At 41.0% G+C, this 21,172-nt stretch overlaps 2 long non-coding RNA genes across 4 annotated transcripts in view; both read left to right on the top strand.

The window, feature by feature from the left end:
* LOC137210268 (uncharacterized) overlaps nt 1-21,172 on the top strand; it is a 291,880-nt gene that overhangs the window by 136,240 nt on the left and 134,468 nt on the right. The window lies entirely within an intron of this gene.
* On the top strand, nt 17,019-21,159 carry LOC137210257 (uncharacterized). 3 transcript variants are annotated; one of them, XR_010936425.1, is made up of 3 exons: nt 17,019-17,159; nt 18,953-19,162; nt 20,315-21,159. It is a non-coding gene; the product is annotated as an uncharacterized lncRNA (long non-coding RNA). The 3 variants fall into 3 exon arrangements; XR_010936424.1 differs by having other exon boundaries at nt 19,489-21,159; XR_010936423.1 differs by lacking the exon at nt 20,315-21,159 and having other exon boundaries at nt 18,953-19,247.

Here is a 21,172-nt window from a genome sequence, read left to right as displayed (position 1 = left end):
CTCAAAGACATATGAACAAGGATGCTTGTCTCATTGTTTAGCAGAGCAAAACAGGAATAATCTAAATGTTGAACAGTAGGGACTGGTTAAATAAATAATAGAATGCTGTTCAACCATTAAAAATGATGCTGCAGATTTTTATTAGGTGATGAGTAATCATACTTATATTACTAAATAAAAATGTTATAGAACTCTTTTGTAGTTTGATATAATAATTAAAGGTATTTTATACTTGCATTGTATTTATATGCACCCCGTCACAAAAAAGTTTCAAAAGATACCCTCAAAAATGTTACAGAGATGATTTATCAGAAATGGGATTTTGAGTTATTTTTCCTTTGTTCTTTAAATCCTTTCAATTTTGGAGTTTCTGCAATGAGCCTGTATTATTTTTACAATTAAAAATATTTAAATTTACAACAAAAGGATCTAAATTCCTCCAGTTTTCCATTTATTTTCTACCCTGGCTCAGGGTATTTGTGTAAAAAAAAAAAAATCAGCTTATTTTCTCTTTTGTATCAATCTAAATTTACTTTTCATAAGTTAACTATTTTAGTCTGGCAAAAGTTTCACACAGGAAAATTGTTAAGGTCTGAGTATTCTATTACCTTTAAAAGCACTGGAAACTTTGAAATTATTTCTTTCAGAATTTTCATATAATACTGAAAGGCGGTGGGGGGAGGTAGCAAAATGAAGGGAAATAGATAGTAGTAGCCAACTTCAATTAAGAAAAAGCAACAAGAGGCAGTTTGTACTCTTTTGATACGGTAGAAGCCCCATGTGTCAACTCATGCTAAAAAATGTATATATACACACACATATGTATGTTTGTGTGTATTATAGGTATATGTGACACACACACATAATTAATCCCCAGTCTTAGGCTAATCAATCATTGTGGCAGAAATAACGAGCTGTTGACTACACTTTAATTAGCTCCTCCAGCCTGTAGAGGCATCACTAGGACCAAGATAGGAACAACATTCTCCATCTCCGCTTGCATCTGGGTATGGTTCTATCCCAAAGAATGTGACCAGAGGTGACCTGAAGAGTTTATGTCTGAAGGATAACGAGTTGATAATTGTAGCTTGCACCTTTCTCTCTCCTTTCCTTTTTAGGACAAACGTAGAGCCACTTGATGAAGGTGGTGGGTCCCTGAATAACTGAGCAGAAAACTGACCCTCAGACCACCAAAGTCCATACTACACTCCTGAGTGAGTGAGAAATGAACTGTCCATGTGTTGCTCCACTGAGGTTTAAGGTATATTATTTAGTGTTTAACTAACACATTTTTTCTTTAAACCTCAGTTGCCTTCTCTGTAAAATAAAGTCTTTGAAAAGGATCCACTGTAAGTTTTTTCCCTTGCTTATGTTTTTATCTTAGTTTTTAATTCTCAGAAACATTGCGCGCATTTTACCTTTTAAGTTAGTAAGTCTACTTTTTTTCCCACGAAGACGGGTTCTTCAAGTTATGGAGAAGTCATAGCAGACTGTTGCTTCAGTTTAAGATACGCATTCACATATGAGATGAGAAGGGTGAGGACCCAGAGAAACGCCTTTGACAGAGGGGAGTGAGAGCATACTGAAGAATGTTTAGTAATAAAGAATTCAGACGGGAGAAACGGATGGGTTACATCTAACAGATTTGCTCAAAGGAATTCTGGAAAGGCAAATATGTGAAAATGTATAGCAAAGACATGAAATGCCTTTTGGTCCCTAAATGGATTTCATTTCAAAGACGTGCATATTGCAAATACATGTACCATAACACTTCTCTGTCCACTTCTAGAATCTTCTAAAGCCTGACAGAACATCTGCAGAGAGAGGATGTCATTCCAAGATAATCGACTGCAAGTGACTAAATTAAGATAAAAATGTCCTTAACCTTGAACAGTTTTTAAAGAGATTTTAGAAGAAAGGAGCCCTCCAGGGGGTTGTATAACTATATAATTGTACCCTTTCTAAAAGGCTATTTACAGATACATAATATTTCCCCTCCATTCTTTAAAGTAAAATATAGGATAAAAAAATAGTTTGGGGATAATATTTGTTTGGGACAGCAGGCACTGCTAATCAGTACCACTCTCTCCTTATTCCTTACTATCAGAGCCCTGGTTTAGGAGACCCCATTATCCTTAAGGCTAAGGTGGCCAGTTTAAAATCCGAGCTGATGAGATCTAAGTGCAAGTCTGCTGACCACCTGTGGTAAAAAAATTTGCTCTCTGAGTTAGACACTGCCTGTTTTTTCTTACTTAATTTCTTTTTTTTTTTTCCTTTTCTTTCTTCCTGCCCAAATTGTTGGAACACTATTGGAGATTCTGGGGTCACTTTGAAGCTATGTGGACGTGCTAGAGATGTGGAAGCTGGAAGAGGGAAGCAACCCAGTCCCCTGGTGATGCCCTTCAGCAGCTGGACTAACACTAGAGGGACTATCTCCAAACTTCCTGCTACCCGTGGAAAGTAAGGTAAATCACTCATTCACTTTCTGTTACCTACTAACTGATCCAGAACTCTAACCTCAGGGTTCTAGAACCCTTCTCAGTATCCCATAGTCATACTCATGTTCCGGACTCCTGATCATCAGACTTGCTTACAGCAGATGTATGGGGAGGGCGGGCTCTTCTGGAAGCCCTCATACTTCCTCGCCTACCCACACCACACACAAATAATGATCTTTATGTCCACTCATCCTTCTATCTACACTCAGAGGCCAGGGCCCCCAGGAAGGCTTCACTGACAACCCTTTACTCCTCTCTACAAGCAGAAAGGGTAGAGGTGTGGGCTCTGGAATCAGACTTCACTTGAATTCTTAATCTGTTACTTACCAGTTTAGAATGTGGGCAAAGTAGTTACCTTCTCTGGACACCCCTGTAAAAGAGGAACACTAAGTAGCACCTATGTACCTTACTGAAAGGATTAAATGAGCAAATGCAGGTAAAGTTCTTATAATTTTTTCTTGGGTCAATCAATTCTAGCTGCTATTGTTACCTTCGGCTAATTTAGGGCAGAGTCCCTTTGCCCTCCTTTGGTTCTCTGGGCCCGTCTCATTCACCACACACACAACCGCATACTGCATTCACAACACACACAACCGCATACTGCAGAGTTTTGAAAGGTGGTTCTCAAAATGTGGTCCCTGGGCCAGCAATATCAGCCACACCTGGGAACTGGTTAGAACTCTGGCACTGGAGCCCAGCAATCTGTGTTTTAACAATATTCTCAGGCAAATCTGATGCACACTAAAGGTTGATGACAACTGAGAACATCTGTCTCAGACTCTCCTGGAGGCATTCACCAAAAATAGAGTTACAGGACCTTACACCTGACCAGCTGGAGAAGGGGTCTAGTAATTGCCCTGGTTATCATGCTTGTCATGATTTTTCAGCACATAAATGTTTGAGAATCACTGCCATTTTGAATGTGTGTTTCACTTGTCTGTTTTTCCAGTGGACTTTACTTCCTTGCAAGGAAGGTTTGTGAAGATTTGTTGCTGTTGTTTGCATTATTAGTTTTATTATGCTAATTCTAGAATCTCTGGTGCATAGTGCAATCTCAGGCAGGAAGTAGTGGCTCATTAAAACAGGTATCCCAAAAGTCTTAGTAGAACTTCAAGATTAATTCCTTCAGGAAGAGGTAAAATTGTCATTAGATGCAGATGATATGATACTATATAGAGAAAACCCTAAAGACTCTACATGAAAACTACTACAACTGATAAACGAATTCAGCAAGGTAGCAGAATACAAGATTAACATACAGAAATTGGTTGCATTTCTTTATACCAACAATGAAATATCGGAAAGGGAATGTAAAAAAACAATGCCTTTTAAAATCACAACCCTCAAAATAAAATACTTAGGAATAAACCTCACCAAGAAGGCAAAAGACTTATACGCTGAGAACTGTAAGACATTAATAAAGGAAAGTGAAGATGATTCAAAGAAATGGAAAGACATCTCATGTTCTTGGGTTGGAGGAATTAACATTGTTAAAATGCTCATACTACCCAAAGCAATCTACAGATTTAATGCGATCCCTATCAAATTACCCATGACATTTTTCACGCAATTAGAACAAATAATCCTAAAATTCATACAGAACCATAAAAGACCCAGAATTGCCAAAGCAATCCTGAAGAAAAAGAACAACGTTGGCGGCATAGCCACCCCAGACTCAGACAGTACTCCAAAGTCACAGTAATCAAAACAGCATGGTATTGGCACAAAAACAGACATATGGATCAATGGAACAGAATACAGAGCCCAGAAATAAACCCACACACCTCAGTTAATCTTTGACAATTAATCTTTGACAAAGGAGGCAAGAATATATAATGGGAAAGAGACAGGCTCTTCCGCAAGTGGTGTTGGTAAAGTTGGACAGCCTTATATAAACCAGTGAAGTTAGAACACATCCTTTCACCATACACGAAAATAAACTCAAAATCTCTTAAAGACTTAAACATAAGACATGACACCATAAAACTTCTAGAAGAGAACACAGGCAAAATATTCTCTGACATAAATCATACCAATGTTTTCTTAGGTCAGTCTCCCAAGACAATAGAAATAAAAATTAAAATAAACAAAGGGGACCGAATCAAACTTACAAGCTTTTGCACAGCAAAGGAAACCATAAACAAAATGAAAAGACAACCTACAGAATGGGAGAAAATATTTGCAAATGATGCGACCAGCAAGGGCTTAATTTCCAAAATATACAAACAGCTCATACAACTTGATGACAATAAAAGCAAACAACCCAATCAAAAAAATAGGCAGAAGACTTAAAGAGACATTTCTCCAAAGAAGAAATACAGATGGCAAATAGGCACATGAAAAGATGCTCAAAACTGCCAATTATTAAAGAAATGCAAATCAAAACTACCATGAGGTACCACCTCACACCAGTCAGAATGGCCATCATTAAAAAGTCTACAAATAACATGTGCTGGAGAGGGTATGGAGAAAAGGGAACCCTCCTACAACACTGTTGGTGGGAATGTAAGTTGGTGCCGCCACTGTGGAAAACAATATGGAGGTTCCTCAGAAAACTAAAAATAGACCTACCATATGATCCAGCAATCCCACTCCTGGGCATATATCCAGAGCAAACTATAATTCAAAAAGACACATTCACCCTGATCTTCACAGCAGCAATATTCACAACAGCCAAGACATGGAAACAACCTAAATGTCCATCAACAGATGAATGGATAAAGATGATGTGGTACATATATACAATGAAATACTATTCAGCCATAAAAAAAGAATGAAATGATGCCATTTGCAGCAGCAACATGGATGCAACTAGAGATTATCATACTAAGCAAAGTATGTCAGAAAGAGAAAGACAAATACCATGATACCACTTATAGGTGGAATCTAAAATATGACACAAATGAACCTATCTATGAAACAGAAGCAGAATCAGAGACATAGAGAATAGACTGGTGGCTGCCAAGGGGGAAGCAGGTGGGAGAGGGATGAACTGGGAGTTTGGGATTAGCAGATGCAAACTGGTATATATAGATTGGCTAAACAACAACGTCCTACTATAGCACAGGGAACTATATTCAATATCCTGTGATAAACCATAATGGAAAAGAATATGAAAAAGAATGTATATACATATGTATAACAGAGTCACTTTGCTGTACAGCAGTAATTAACACAAGGCTGTAAACCAAGTATACTTCAATAAAAAATAAGTTAATTAAATTTTTAAAAAGATTAATTCCTTCAGAAGAACAAGTACTACACATTCACAAAAAAAGCACCCTTTGAAAGTTTAAATTTTTGAATTTCTTTGCCACTTCCTTAGTTTTGATCATCTTGGACAATATATTTTTAATACTGACTTTTAAAAAGAATTGTGTTTCAGTGTTTGCTATCCTTAGAGAGACAGAAACAGATAAGTACAACTAAATACTTATTTTTCAAAAGTCTCAAAAGTATAAGGGAAATGAAAGTAATTATATCTTCAAATGATTTTGGGGTATGTTTCTAATTTCATACTTCTGATGCGATTCAAGATTAAAACTGTATTAAGACATTTGAGACGTGCCGCATTGGTATTAAATGAATTTAATTTTGTGTAAAGTGGCAGAAATATTTTCTTCAGCAAACATACCTGCAGATATAAAATCACAACCATAAATCTACAAAAAAGCAAGCTACTGAATGAAATCTGATTGGTTATTTCCCTGCAGTATGGATCTGCTAATAATTTAATTTACTACTTGCTAACAGAAGCCACAATTTAAATATACATATATATATGTGTGTGTATATATCTATCTCTTCAATTTTAAATCATTCATATATATGAACAAGTATACATAAACATATATAACAATTGTTCATATATATATATATAAACAATTTAAATTAAAGAAAGTACATCTGGTGGCCTATCTTTTCCCCCCGATTTCTAAAGAACACCATATTCTATTCTAGGCAGTGGAATGTCAATCCACCTTAAGGGTTGTTCAATGAGCATATCTGAGAAACCACTGGTTTAGCCAATGATGTACTTATTGAGGGAGGCCCTAGTGCCACTGTCAAGAGCTTATCCACAGGAGAGGTAAGAAGGTACTTGTTTGGTTTGTGAAAAGAAGGAGTAGTGAGGAATGGCAGGTAGCTGCAGGCTGATGACACGTGATGTCCCTATATATGTAGAACCAACACACCCATAATTGCACCCATTTTCCATACCCAAATCCAAAGTCTTTATATCATTAATCCCAGGCAAAAATGGTAAGATTCATGTGTGTTACTATCCCACGGCTTCAAGATGCCTATAAACTCATATGAGTATGTCTTAGTTTTATCAGTGGAGGACAAACCAGGCTTCTATCACCAAGCCCCATTCCATAACAGGCAAACCAGTCCAAGACTTCTCTGAGTGCTGCAGGAGAGTCTATGGAAGGGGCGCTCACTCCACTGTGATGCCTAAAATGCCTTTGCACAGAGCAAACATTCAATACATGCTGAGTGAATGAATGAGTGAACTGGTGTCATAAAACAGGCTTATTTCAGGGAAATTTCATTCAACAGGCTGGCATTCCTTCCTACCCATCTTAACTGTTAAGCTTGCCATCAGACAAAAATTTAATTATAAAACGTTAGAGCTGAGGAAATTTTAGAAACTATCTACTCTCCAGAGGTACACAACTTTAATTCAGTGGTAAAAATCACTAGGAGTGATTTACGAGTCTATCAGACCTCAGTCCAAATTCCACATCTACCATATTTTGGTGAGCAAATAACTACTTCTGAGGCTCTGTTCCATGTATGCATTATGGGATATCATAATAATACATACATTAATTGTATGACTATCAGGGAATGAAATGACACAATCCATTTGCCATGGTCGGCTAAGTAATTTGCACCAAGTAAGCACTCAAGACATTAGCCAATATTAATAGTGGAGAGATGAAAACAAAACTCTGGGACTGATGCCTACCTTAGTGGCCCCAGTGGTCATAATGACTTTCTTCCATTCAGCCTGCTCTCTTCTCACTAAGACTAAGGGAGAGAAGATGAACAAATTAGGAATAACAATTTGAAAATGGTTTTATACTCCCTGAATGAATGGAATTATAATAAAATGATTCATGAGTTCTGCAGAAATATGATGAGACTTTAGACCTTTACGTTATTTCTCTACAAAACCAGTTGATGGCCCTAAGATGTACCTTCCCACCCAGCCCCATCCTTACCAGGATCAAATATCATTGTAAATGGAAAAGTCAACCACACATAATCAACAAGCTAAGTTACAAGCCAGTGAAGTCTCGGAGCTTTGATAGAGAAAATTCAGATTTATCATTATATGTAAAAATAAGATGATATGAAGAACTCAATCTAAAAAATATCACCTGGAGCTCTATAATCTCTACAATAGTGCTATAAAAAGTAAAGAGCTAGAAATCTATTTAGATGGTTTTCCTTATAAGAAAGCACTTTCTGTATAACTTTTAATGTACTTACTATTGATGAGAACAATTCAACAAAATTCAAATAAATATCTGCAGATGTCCTACAAGAAGAAAAGAACAGAGTTAGATGTGACAGGGGATAACTGGACTTCAGGATGAGTAAGACCCTATACTTGACCTCAATAAATTAACATGAAATACAGTGGATGAGTCATGTACAGAATGTCAGAATTCTAAAAGGCCAAGCTAAGTACCAAAAGGAACACGTGGGGACTCTTAAGAAGGAAATAAAATATTGGTTAGTTGATTACGAAAAGGCAGAAGGGAGTAGGTTCCCTTTGGCTGCTCTTTGAAGAGATCACTTCCTTTCCCCCCTACTCCTGAGGCTAGGGTGGCATGGGCAATAGAGGAATGTGGGGACTGAGAATCATTTCTACTCTCACCAGAGTGGCCGGAAGCAGATTTTCTTACCAGGATGTAGTAGTATGCTAATATTTAAGGGTTCTTGAGGTCAGAGAGAAGGGTTTGAATACTGCGGCTCCATCTCTTGCTGTGGGTCAAGTTTCTTACCTTTCCAACACCTCGGCGTCTTTATCTGAAAATTGGGGATGATGATAATGTCTCCCACCTGAGTGTGAGAACTACATGATATAGTGCATACGCAGGGCTAAATTTGGTGCCTGGCAAACAGAAAGTGCTCAGTACGGCAGGCGAGTGTAGTGACAATAAAGGCAAAGGTGACGGGGATAGTGCCGGTGTTGCTTCTGCCCCCAGAACAGGCTCTGACTGGGAGAGAGTTAAAGCACCTTTGGGTTCATGGGGGTTTATATATAAGCAACGGTTGATCAATGTGAGCTGGCTGTCCAAATGATTATGTGCAATCTAAGAAAAAAATGGGCCTCGGATCTGCTCAGCTACTTAATAATATTAGCAGCGGGAGTAGTCAAAGAAGCTAAATTTTATTACGTGTTTATATGCCAAACAACGTGCTGAACGTTTTAAAAGGATTTACTCACGTATTACAACGAGGCTATACGCTAGGTCCTGATAATGTTATTCGTCTCTTTCAGATGTTGACTGAGCCTCAGACGGGTTACAAAAGCACCTAAGATCCCGTTGTCAGTACATGACGGAAATGAGTTCAATTCCAGCCTGTCTGACTTGTTCTTAATCACTAAGGTATGAAATTAAGCACGTTGCCCTTTGCCTGATTCTCCTTCTGAGGCCTGAATATTTCACTTAGCTCTCTGAGTGCAGAAGAGAGAAAATTCTCTCTCCTTGACCCAACTTGGCATCAAAATCCAACTCCCCTTCTCAAAATGGGTTGCTTCAACGAGCAGCAATGAATGCCGGGTCGTGAACCAGTCACCTTGATGACTAAGAGTCAGACATTACGGAAAGAAAATGCTCTGTGACAAACCTACCCTTGTACAGAAACAAGACAGAAATGGGGGGACAGGGCAGAAGATAATGGAATAAGGCATAGAAAAACAGCAACTGCCATCGTGATAGTAATAATAATAATAGAAGTAGTAGTAGTAGTAATAGTAATAATAATAGACTTTACTATGCTCTAGGCATTGTATTAAGTGCTTGGTGTAAGTGACTTCATTTTAACATTGAAAACAAGTCTATGGGGATGAAATATTATTAACATCATTTTGTAGACAGGAGTATTGCGGTTCAGGTAATCAGGTAAATTGCCCAAGCTCATATGGTTAGCAAGTGGAAAGCAGAGATTTGAACCAGCACCTACACTCCTAACCATTATGCTATAACCATTATGCTGAAGACATAAGAATTCCAATGGTCTTTCCCCATAACCCACTCCTGCACTCCAGACTTAAAAAGTCCAAGATCAAGAGAGAGCAAGCTTGGAGTTGCCACTCTTCAGTGAGTGTCAATCATTTCAAAACAGTGTATTTGCTAACAAGATGCAGTTCCTGTGATAATCTTCTCAACCAGCTATCAAGAAACAGGAAGCAAAGATTCAAGTAACAGTATGTTCCTACTTACGAGGAAGGTGGGACAGCATAGTTGACACTGGGCTTAACTGTTCTGGAAAACGTGGTCCCAGTAGGCATACACGCTGGTACATTTTCCCCACCTACCAAATACAAAAGAAGTATTTCATTTCCATGTTGCTCTTCAAAGTTCCACCTCATTCGTGCCTGTCATTCATCCTCTGGCCTCTTCCTGTCTCCATTTCTGTACAGAAAGGTGCTGAGTCTCTGCTCTCGGATACGAAAAGGGTGTGTTAGGAGAGGGAGCCATGGTACCTCGATGTCTTTTTTTTTCATCCTAATTCTATTATGCCAACTCCACTGAACTTAATTAGAGTGAATACAGAATTACACAATTACCCTCTGTTCTAGTCTTCAGATGTTATATTTTGATAAAATTTACGACATGCTGCTCTCCCCTTGAACGCCAGATGAACACTAGAAATGGATGTGTGTTGACATAAAATCTGTTATAATTACAATTCAAGTATAGCTTACATAATGATAGTGTTAACATAAAATCATAGATGTGTAGAGACAACGTGGTCATGCATTTTTTAGTATATGTACATGCTTAGACCAATATCTGTTAGCAGAATGAAGATGCAAGAGAATTTTGGTTAAGCCGCAAAGGCTGTTTAAGGACTTGCAGATAGCTAAGGGGAACTCAAAGACCAGTAAGATAATATTTCCCCTGCCATGTTTGCAATTGCAAAGTGGAGGGAAGATGTGAAAGTAAGTACCCCTATGGAAATTACAACACAAGTACATTTTTTTCCTTGAATACCTGGGTAAATGCTTAAATTCTAATGTATATCAGTGATGCAAATTTTCAACTGAGTTTGATAAATCATAAAATAATAATTATACATATATGTATATAAAACTGCATGGAACTAGACAGTTCAGAATTACTTCTAATTAAAGAGGTACCCTATGACAACTAACTTAAACCTTACAAAATATGGTTCCAAGTACCCTATCAGAGTGAAAAGCAGGAGACTGAAAGGTTTAGTGTAAATGTTTGTAGTCATGGTGTCTTAACTAAAACTACTGTGTCACAAATACTATTAAAATAATTGTGACATTTTATTCACTTTTACTGCAAACAACAAAACAAACTATAGGTATTTTTTAATTTCAGGTAATTATTTTAGCTAACAGTTATTAAATGTTTTGAGAAGACAGAGTGCTAATTGCATTACTTCATTTTATCTTTAAAATAGCGCTTCCATGTAATTATTCTTAACATCTCCATTGTATTAAAGTGTATCTCTAGTTTAGACCTTTCTTCAGAACTGCAGACTTGTGTATCCAACTGTGTACTCAGCATCTCTACTAAGACATCACGAAAACATCTCAAATCTTATACCTCCAAAACTGGTCTTTAATCCCCCAAACATGCTCTACCCCAAACTTTTTCCATCTTAGGTGACAGTAACCACACCTTTCCAGTTCCCCCGGCCCTAAATCTCAAATTCACCATTGACCCCCTCTTCCTTTCCATTCTTGCATTCAATCTACCACGAAATGCTGTCACAACCTTCCCAATGTGCCACTTCTGAGAATTACCAGCCACTAGCAGCCTGGTGCAGGCCAACAACATAGACCTTGAGGATCCTGTAGTCGCCTCCTGAGATTCTCCCTAACTCCACTCTCTCCCCACATCCTCAAGACCACAGATAGAGTTATGCTTTTCAAACAAGAGACAGTTCATGCCACACCTCGGCTAAAATCCTGCCCCTGGCTGCCTACATTTAGAGTAAAAGACACAATGCATGTGATGGCCTCCCAAGACTTACCCAATCCATCCCATCACATATCCGACCTCCAGCCCTCCTGCTGTCTCTTCCTCCCCACTGACTAAGTCAGCCAGGGTGGCCTCCTTGATATTCCTCCAAGCTGCCTGGCATATTTCTGCCTTAGAGTTTTGGGACTGGTTATTCTTACTCCCAGGAGTGGTCTCCCCATCATACATTCTGACAACTCCCTCACTTCAAGTCTTTGCTCAAATGTCAACTTATAAAATCCACCCTGACTACCCTATTTAAAATCAGAACCTACCTGTACACTCCTCCAGCACTCCCAACCCAAGCCTCTTCAGTGAGCTTCACATCCTTTTCCTTATCCCGTAGCGCCCATCAACCTGTGACAAAGCATAGAATTTATTTAGAACATCCGTTTCCACACGGGAGTGTAAGGAGGGAGAAAGCATGCAAGAAGGAGCACGCAGGCAAAGGCTCTTGTCTCATTTATTCATTGTTATGTCCAAGCATAGAGAACAGGAAGATGCTTAATAAATAGTCCTGAAAAAGATACAGATAAGGAAACTAGTAGTAAAGCTCAGAAAGTTTAAGTAACTTCCTCAAGGTTCTAGAGCTAGAAGAGGGTCACAGTAGAATTCACACTTGGGGATGTCTAACTTCAAATCTCTTAGCCTCTCTGCTATCTTTTTTTTTTTTTTCTTCTTTGCGGTACGCGGCCCTCTCACTGTTGCAGCCTCTCCCGTTGCGGAGCACAGGCTCCAGACGCGCAGGCTCAGCAGCCATGGCTCACAGGCCCAGCCGCTCCGCAGCATGTGGGATCTTCCCGGATCGGGTCACGAACTCTCAACCACTGCGCCACCAGGGAAGCCCCTCTCTGCTATCTTAAGTCCATGCAATTCAGGATTTGTTTTAATCAGTGCCATGGAAATTCTCACTCCACTGAATAGGATCACTAAAGTCTTCTCTGTCTACATTTATATATATATTTTCCATTTAAACAAAGGAAACAGAAGAGGGGAATTCATCATGGGTTATTGCGGTAGTTTTACAGCAATGTTAGCAATAATGATATTTAAGTAATAGTGATATTTAATGATAGCATAATAATAATAAAATAATAGCACTTAAATGTATTGAAGACAAATCGCATGCTAAACTCGGTGCTAAAATATTTCCATGTATATTTTGTGCAAAATCCTTATGAATATTCTATCAGATGAGCTTGATGTGTAACTCCACCAGGTATACTTCTCTTATTCCGCTTTCAAAGATAAGGAAATTGATGAGAAGTGTGGTAACCGTTTGATCAAGATGAGACTGGTAATAAGTTGTGAGTATGAATTTAAATTCAGGTCTAACTCCAGAATTTGATTCTCAATCCATACATGAAAATTCTGATAATTCCTTTGATAAGGGTATGTTCTCTCCTGAAAACATCCCCCATTATGTCTGCCTGTGCTCATACCTTCAGGACACAGTCAAGTTTGAAACATGATAAAAATGTTTAAATAGTGTGCTTTAATAAATGGAAATATCTTCATCTAAACAATAACACAAAAAGGCAGGCTGAGCCCTTTGAAGTGGCTTCGTTGCTATCTTCCATCCAGAACAAGAGAAGGAATCACCAGCTGCAGAGTAAAGAAAGCATGAAACCCAGAGATGGAGGATTCTGTAAATGACCAATTACAAGACTATTAAGCCACACTTTCATAGCAAGAGGCAAAATATTCCATTAAACTGAAAATTCTTCTACCCCTCACTCCAAGGCCCACACAAACATTAATGTTGCATTTATTAGGATGTATTTCCTGTGCTCTATCAACTTGACTTTCAGCAACTGTATTAATACAGTCCTTTCGCTTTGCACGTATATCTGAATGATGGATTCCGTTACTGGAGTTTTGTAGAAAGAGTGGAGTGAATGAAGTAAAGTTTGGGAAGAGCCATCATAATCCATAATGATGGGCACTGAATCAGGACAAGAAGGAACCTCTCTTCTCATTTATTTGAATGAAAATTCTACTATATATTTATTGCCTCTGTACAGGGCCATCTGTTGAATAATGGAAAACAAGCATCTTTCATTTGGAGGTAGGATTTGTGTCCTCAAGTTTCGATGGGCCTGCAGAATTAATCTTGTTTTAGAAATGAAATAAAATGTAATTTCTTACTGTAAGTAGATGTTAAGCAACTGGCAACTTTGATGTCTTTAAATCACTGCAGTTTCAGGGTAGGCAAATCTATAATTATTTCAAGCACTTCTTTATTGGTGCAACAATTGAGCAGTGTACATAGTGGTCAACAACCTGGGCATTGTCAGACGACTCTAAGTTTGAATCTAGACTTTGCCACTCACCAGCTATGTGACTTTCAGCTATGAGAATCACTTTCTTCAGCTTTACAGTGTGGATTTTATATGCCCTTTGCAGAACTACTGTAAGAACTAAATGTATATGGGCACAGTGGCTCATAGTAAGGGCTCAAATTAGTACTGTGGTCACTACTAGTAGTATTGAAAAGAAATTAGAACTTCTATTCTCATAAAGTGGGATATGTGTCCCTTTACCATTGTAATTTCATATCATTTTACTTTTGACCTTATAATTTAATAGCTTGATCCAAGAAACATTTAGCAGTAAATATAATTGAAAGAAGATTACTTTCTTTCAATTATATTGAAACATGAAACATGAAACATGAAATACTGTAGTATCAAGTGTGCTGGCACAATACTCTTCTCAGATAATTAACCTGTAAAAATATGTTATTGTCTTCTTTTTAATTGAGCACATTCAACATATATATTTACTGTGCCAATTGGCGAAAGGTCCTTTAATTAATCAGTCTAACTATATGTTGCATAAACGTCTTCTAAACATAATCGTATATATATTTTATTTGTTGGGAAAATGTGTTTGAAATTGTTCTTTTCTGCCTATTTAAAGTAAAAGAGGATGAGAAGTAGAGTTAGGCTTAATGTACTTTGTACTCCATTATGCCATGAAAATGCTTCTGTGCCCTGGAGACAACAACAAAAGATTTGCTTTAATGACAAGAATCAAGTATGTTCTAAAGCTTCCAGGTAGGAGGCGTATAGGTTGCAGTTTATATCAGAAGTATTTGCTCTCTCTCTCAACTGTGTCTAGATGGGAAAGATGTGGTCACAAGTGCTTCAAGGTGATATAGTAAATGTTGGAAAAGAGGGGGGTAGGAGGCAGAGTTTTGAATATCTCAAACCTGAGCTAGAAGGATTTTATTTAAAGAAAATAGCGGATATGGTTTTTCACTTAAGGAATGCCAGTCAGCAAACCTGATATTAATGTAGGAAATTAGCTCTTTTAGCTATGATGCTTTCAAATGCACATGGCTGAAAACAAATTCAAAATAGTCAAAGGAAATTTAAAAACAAAAACCAAACAACAACAACAACCTCAACAAACAAGTACTAGAAATTCAGGGATGCAGCCATATTCAGATACAGTTGGATCTGGACGTTCCAGAGTATCAGCAGGGTTCCAGCTCTCTCTCCATTGCTCAGCCCTGCTTACCTCTGCAAGACTTTATTTTACAGAAAGTCTCTCCTTGTGCTGGATGGTCACTGGGAGTCCCAGAGTCATATCTCCCCAGCTTAGAAATTCCAGAGAGAAAAGACAATTCTTCCATTTTGCTCTGAGACAAAAGTCCTGGGGAGCAGTCTGATAGACTTAGCCGAGGTCAGATGCCTACCCATGAGCCAATCACCTGCTTTACTGGAGTTCAGTCCCTGGGCGACTCATCCCCGGGGCCCGTCAGGAGGCAGGATGGCATTATCTGGCAGTTCTCCAAGAAAAGCCTGCTGTTTTTGTAAGATGAAAGGGGAGAGGACATGGATAATGAAACCTGTATCTGCTTCTGTAAAATCCACAGAATCTTACTCCCTGTCCTGTGTCGATGACCATGCAGTAAGCTGACCCAGGAGGTCATTTTCCCCACAACAGTCTTTATATATATGACTAAGGAACACACTGGTAAAAGAATATGGGAGAAAGTCTGAGTATGACAAGTCAGCTAGACTGATATTAACTAAAAAAGCTGTGTGAAAATATCCTTAAAAAGTTGCCCCCAACTCACTCAAAGTCCAAAGTTGAAGCTGGAAATACAATGTCATGGAGTTTGGATAAGAACAGGTTTTCTCCAAGCTGAACTATGACACAGAGATTAGCGACTTCTAGAAACTATACTTTTCCAAAGAAAAAACATCACATGAGAAAAATGAGGCCTAGAAAAATTAAATGACTTAAGCTAATTAATGGCAGGACTGAGACTAGAGTATACTTTGTGTAATTGGCTATGGCCTTTTTTTTTGCTTTTTTTTGTTTTGTTATCACTTCAGAACGAGACAAACTTAAAGAAAGGAAACACAACCAAAACTCAGTGGTTGGAAAAGAGATGGATGTGAACGCCCACTTGTTTCTTACGTATAAAGTTACCCCTCGCAGTGTTTTGGAGAAGAAAACACTGGCTCTTCCCAACGTTGGTTACATACACAAAGATTCCAAAGACAAGACAAGTGCTTTGCAAACAAAGTAACTAGAACCAGCTCAGGCTTCCCCGCGCCGGGTCCTACGTTCCACGGTCAGAACCACCAACTGTAGCCCCCGGGGAACAAGGTGATTCAGAAAAGCTGGCGCCTTCAGAGAAGGGAGAAAACTTAGCCGGGAAGAGAGTCAGGAGGAAACTTGCTCAGCTTCTTGCTGGGGTCTGAAACGATCCCAATAGAGTCCTTAAACCCCTCAGGTTTCCCCAATCAAGCACCCTCGCCTCCAACCTGGGCCACCCCAGATCTGACTATCAGACGACAGAAGTCTGCGGACGCACGGAGAGCTGACCACCCCACGAGAGGGACCTACGCGCGGCCTCGCCCACTCACCTGCCGCTCCCTGGGAGACGGGAGACCAGTCCGGGGTCCAAGTCCTGGGCGTGGCAGACTCGCCCCTCTCCGAGCCCGGCTCCAGCTCACCTCGCCGCGGCCCGCCTGGGCGCCGCCATCTTGACCACGAAGGGGGCCTCGCGCCGGAGGCCCCTGAGCGGGCGCCCTGAGCGGAGCCGGAGCGCCGGGGAGGCCCAGGTCGGCGCCCTACGTCCCCCGCGCGCTCGCGCCCCGTCCACGAGCGACGAGAGTCCCGCACGCAGCGCCCGACCCAGGCTTCCGCGGAACCGGCGCCCCGCGCAGCCCGCACCGCGGCTCAGGCGGCGCCGAGGGCGGCCCGGGCGGAAGAGCGGGCGCGGGGCACGCGCTCGGTAACCTGGCAACGCGGAGCAACCCGGCGTCTCTGGCGAACCCCAGCCCTCTACCGCGAGGAAGCATGGACCCCCGCACCCGCCGCCCAGCACGCGCCGCCCCTCGGTCGCTCTGCCCGCCGCTGCCCGCTTGCTATGGTCTTTTAAATCCATGATACAACGTCTGTAAGTAACAAATCTGTTAAACCCTAAATGTTTATGATATTCCAGTAATCCATTATCTGAATTATTCTTGAAGATAAAACATCCAAAGACTTCTTAATTGTATGGCTATACATACATAAAATACACGTGCAGGTAACTTCAAATATAGTATGTGCCTGTCTCTATTCCTTCCCTCTCCGCTCTTTTAAAAAATGCCGCTTTAAAAATTGCCCACTCACCATCTGTTAGGTAAATTTGCTGAAACACAGTAAATGTGGAGACAGAAATTGTTATAGAGACTATTCCAAATGGCACTGACACCTGTATTTATGAAATTTTTAAAAGGGTAAGTTAGAGTTGTTTTTTTTAAAAAAAAAAAATCCCACTATAGTAACACCACATCATCCTAGGTGCCCAGTTCTAACCAATTACATAAGATGGAGAAAGGGAGAGAGAGAGAGAGAGAAACAGAGAGAGAGAGAGAGAGAGAGGAGAAAGAGAAAGAAGAAAGGAAGAAAACCGAGTACTTATGTATAAAATGTTGCTGCCAAAGTTTGAGATTATACTCAAGCATCAATGAACAGAAGGAAAACACTTACAAATTTACAAATGTATTTCATTTATGGTATGAGGGACACAGGTTTAGATTTGCAACACGCTCCCACAAGGGTCAAATTGACCACTTTTTTCTATCTAGTTGCTCTTGAGAGAACAAAACAATTGAAACAGATGCCATTCAATTCCAAGTCTATAGCTTAGACCATGTCACTGCACATGAAATATTGTTCATTCAGAGTCAGCACATAGCAAGAGTAATTTATACTCTCAGAGTGTTTGCTCTCAAGTCAATAGCAGAGAAGCCTTGAATAAAAACGTTCCCATTACTTTCCATTGTAATAGATCTTACTTATAGCCCATGAAACAGTGGTCAGAGGAGATTTATTCTTTGTCCACCATATTATATAATCTCTCCACTTTAAGCCATCCCCCACTTGGCGATTATTTTTTAAATATGTTACTCGTAGTCAATATTAATTTACATTTAATCTTTCTTAGCATTAGGAGAGTATTATTTTGTACAGGCTCAGAAACAAATCTCCCGAAATTCCTCCCTGATGCTCCCTTCAGGCTGAAAATGCATTGCAGGGTGGCTGCAGTGACTTAATCCTAGTTGGCAGAGCCCTGGCCACACACTAATTTCATTAGCCTCAAACTCCTGGATTTGAAAGATCCACTGAATATGATTCCTGTCCTCTGACATGTCACTTACTAACCAATTCAGTGTGCATACAGAGGAGAGAAAGGACTTGCTCAGCTCTGGCCCACCGGCAGGCAGATGAGAATTCCCAGTCAGAGACACTGTTTACATCTGAGTGGTCATTCTTGCCCGGGTTCTCATTTTCAGGAAGGAAGTTCAATCCAGGCTTTGCTGGCAGCTGCAGCATTTGTTACATCCATTACTAGCTCCTTGTTCCTTCCTGCCCCCCAGTGCTTAGCATCCCCCATTTCAGTCACTAAGTCTTCCTTCCCCCAGCCTAGAAGCTTACCTCACCATAAATTTTTATCTCAAATGATAGGTTTGGCACATTCCCCACAGCAACCCACAGGGACTGGGGAAAAGAAAACTCAAATCTCTGGAGAGCTAAGAATTCAACCATTTAGAGGAGTTTCTTTTATACAGGACAGTCTTCATTGAGCTGAACCCTGCAATCCCAGAGAAGATTCACCTACCCGTTCTTTTCCTCTTTCCCTAGAGTGACTGTGTCTTTGAACAAGGGATATGTGTTCCACTATTCTCTCTATTCATTTTGCAGGTTTACAGAGGCTGGGAAACTGGGGACTGGACTTACATGCCAGGAGCTTCTAAGATCACACGCAAAAATAAGGCTACTGGAAGAGATTGTTGGAATCTATCTCTATATTTGAACATGGGCAGTGGTTAACCAGGATGCTCACACCAAGCTTATATCCAGCTTGCAGCACAAGCTACAAGTTGGTGCATCCCATTCAACCCATAAATGCAGGTGAAAACGGGGGGCTCTTTTCCCTCAGCTTTTCAATCCAACATGAATAGCTGCAATTTGCAAATTAGAGGAAAATGACAGTGTTTTCTCTGAATGGTTTTGGTCCCAACGCACACTGCTAATGCTGGCATTCAGTTCCTTTCCTTCCCAACCCAGGGAACGGGGGAACTAAGCATAAGGCAAGCGTTCTCTTTTCTTGCAAGTGCCTCAGATCCACACACCAGAGAAGGAATCGGCTCCCCCTGGAATCTTTTTCAGCAAACACAATCCTTCACCTAGTCTGCAAGCTCTCTCTTGACTTTAAGATTTCACTCTTTTTTCGACAGGCAGGCCCATCTGCAAGCTCCCAAGCTCCAAGTGAAGGCACCAAAATAATTTTTAAAATGTCAAAGAGCAAATGTGCCTTCAACACCCAGAGCTCCAGTAAAAATACTGTGAGTTGCCCCTGTGGTTCTCAGGTGACCTCTGGCTTCATCCTCCCTGCAGCGCTGCCTCCTCAGGTTCTCTAGTTTAAGCTCAGAGGTAAAGGAAGTGCTTCTGGGTTTTGCTTCCAACAACCCAGGCTCTTCCTGAAAGCATTACCTCAAAGTGAAGGCTGCCCAGAAGCACTTTTGGCCTTGCAAACATCTAGAGGGGGCATACTCAACAGGTGCTAGGGATGCTCAGAGGCTCAGAGGGGCCATACCAGGCTGCAGCTTTAGGCAGGCACCCCTCCTTCTGGCACAAACACAAACTTCATACCCCTGGGTGCTGATGTAGTGACAGCTTGAATCTCACAAGGAGTCCCCTCCAGAAACCCAACATGCTTCAGGAAAGGCACTTGAGAGGGAGCCGACTTTTTAGCTACGGGGAGCATAAGGGTCAGCCAGAACATCTGGAGAAGGGACTAACTGAGCTTGGGTCCTACCAGGCAGGGAGAGAGCTGTGCATTAGGAAAGGATCACTTCAAGACAGAGATTAACAAAAAACCTGGAGATAGGGGTAGAGAAGGAAAAGAGAGGCAGAAATTGAAAGGGAGAACATAAAATCAGAGAGACAAAAAAAAAAAAGCAGGGAGAAAGAGACACAAGGAGAGAGACACACAGGAAGAAAGACAGAGAAACAAGAGAACCCATAGTCACGCAGACCCTGAAACTCAATTTCTTCATCCAGAAGCCATCCATCTATACCCAGGGCGGCACAGGAGCCCTGGGGCCGAGGCTGTGGGAGCAGGCGGTGAGAGAGCACTGCAGCACCGCCCACCGCTCAGCGGGCCCGATCCGCCGTCCTGGCATCTTCCGCCTTTGCCCGCCTGCACCCGGAGCTAGAGGACCGCCCGGCCTTGCGCAGCGCACCCTACTGCCTCCCTCCAGGCGCCTTCTTGTCTGGCTCTGAGAATCGTCCTCAAAACCCAGGACTGGGGTTGGGGGCTGCGTTAGAGAGGTCGTGGGAAAGGATGGGCACAGGGTGGGTGCAGAAAAAGCGACTGTGTTTCGCAGTTAGCATGAGCTCACCTCCGGGCTCTGAGCTGGCAGGAGTAGAAAGCTGATCGCCCGGCTCCTGCCAGTGGCCGGATCGCAAAGGCAGTTTAGACGGTGCAAACAACTGCCCAGAGCAAATCACCCGGGGGCACGTCTGCGGGTGGCTTCTCCCCGCTTGAGGACAGTCCCCACGCCTTCCGCCCCATGCCCTCGCAGAGATAGGTGACAGGTCGGGAAATCCAACCCGAGCGAAATGGGCAATTCACGTCCAAATGTAGGTGAAGACCTAGCCTTCGGTTTAAGAACTGCCTCCCTAAGCTCTTCTCGAAATTTTCCAAGGGAGCTGCAGCTTGTCGGGCGGCTTGGGGCAGGGAAGCTGGGGAGTTGAGAAATGCCTAGTTTCTAGGCGTCTTCTCATCTTTCATATTCCTTGCGCCTAAGTGGCTCTCACAGGAGCCCGGCACTTTTACAAGCCTGTTTTGGAACCATATTTCACTCGAATGCAAACCCATTTAAATCATCGCCTTGTTTTTCGGAGACTGTTTCTTGT

The sequence above is a fragment of the Pseudorca crassidens genome, chromosome 17, assembly GCF_039906515.1.
Source record: "Pseudorca crassidens isolate mPseCra1 chromosome 17, mPseCra1.hap1, whole genome shotgun sequence".
Classification (NCBI taxonomy): domain Eukaryota; kingdom Metazoa; phylum Chordata; class Mammalia; order Artiodactyla; family Delphinidae; genus Pseudorca; species Pseudorca crassidens.
Note: the sequence above shows the minus strand (reverse complement) of the source record. Positions and strands in the feature narration are given on the sequence as shown.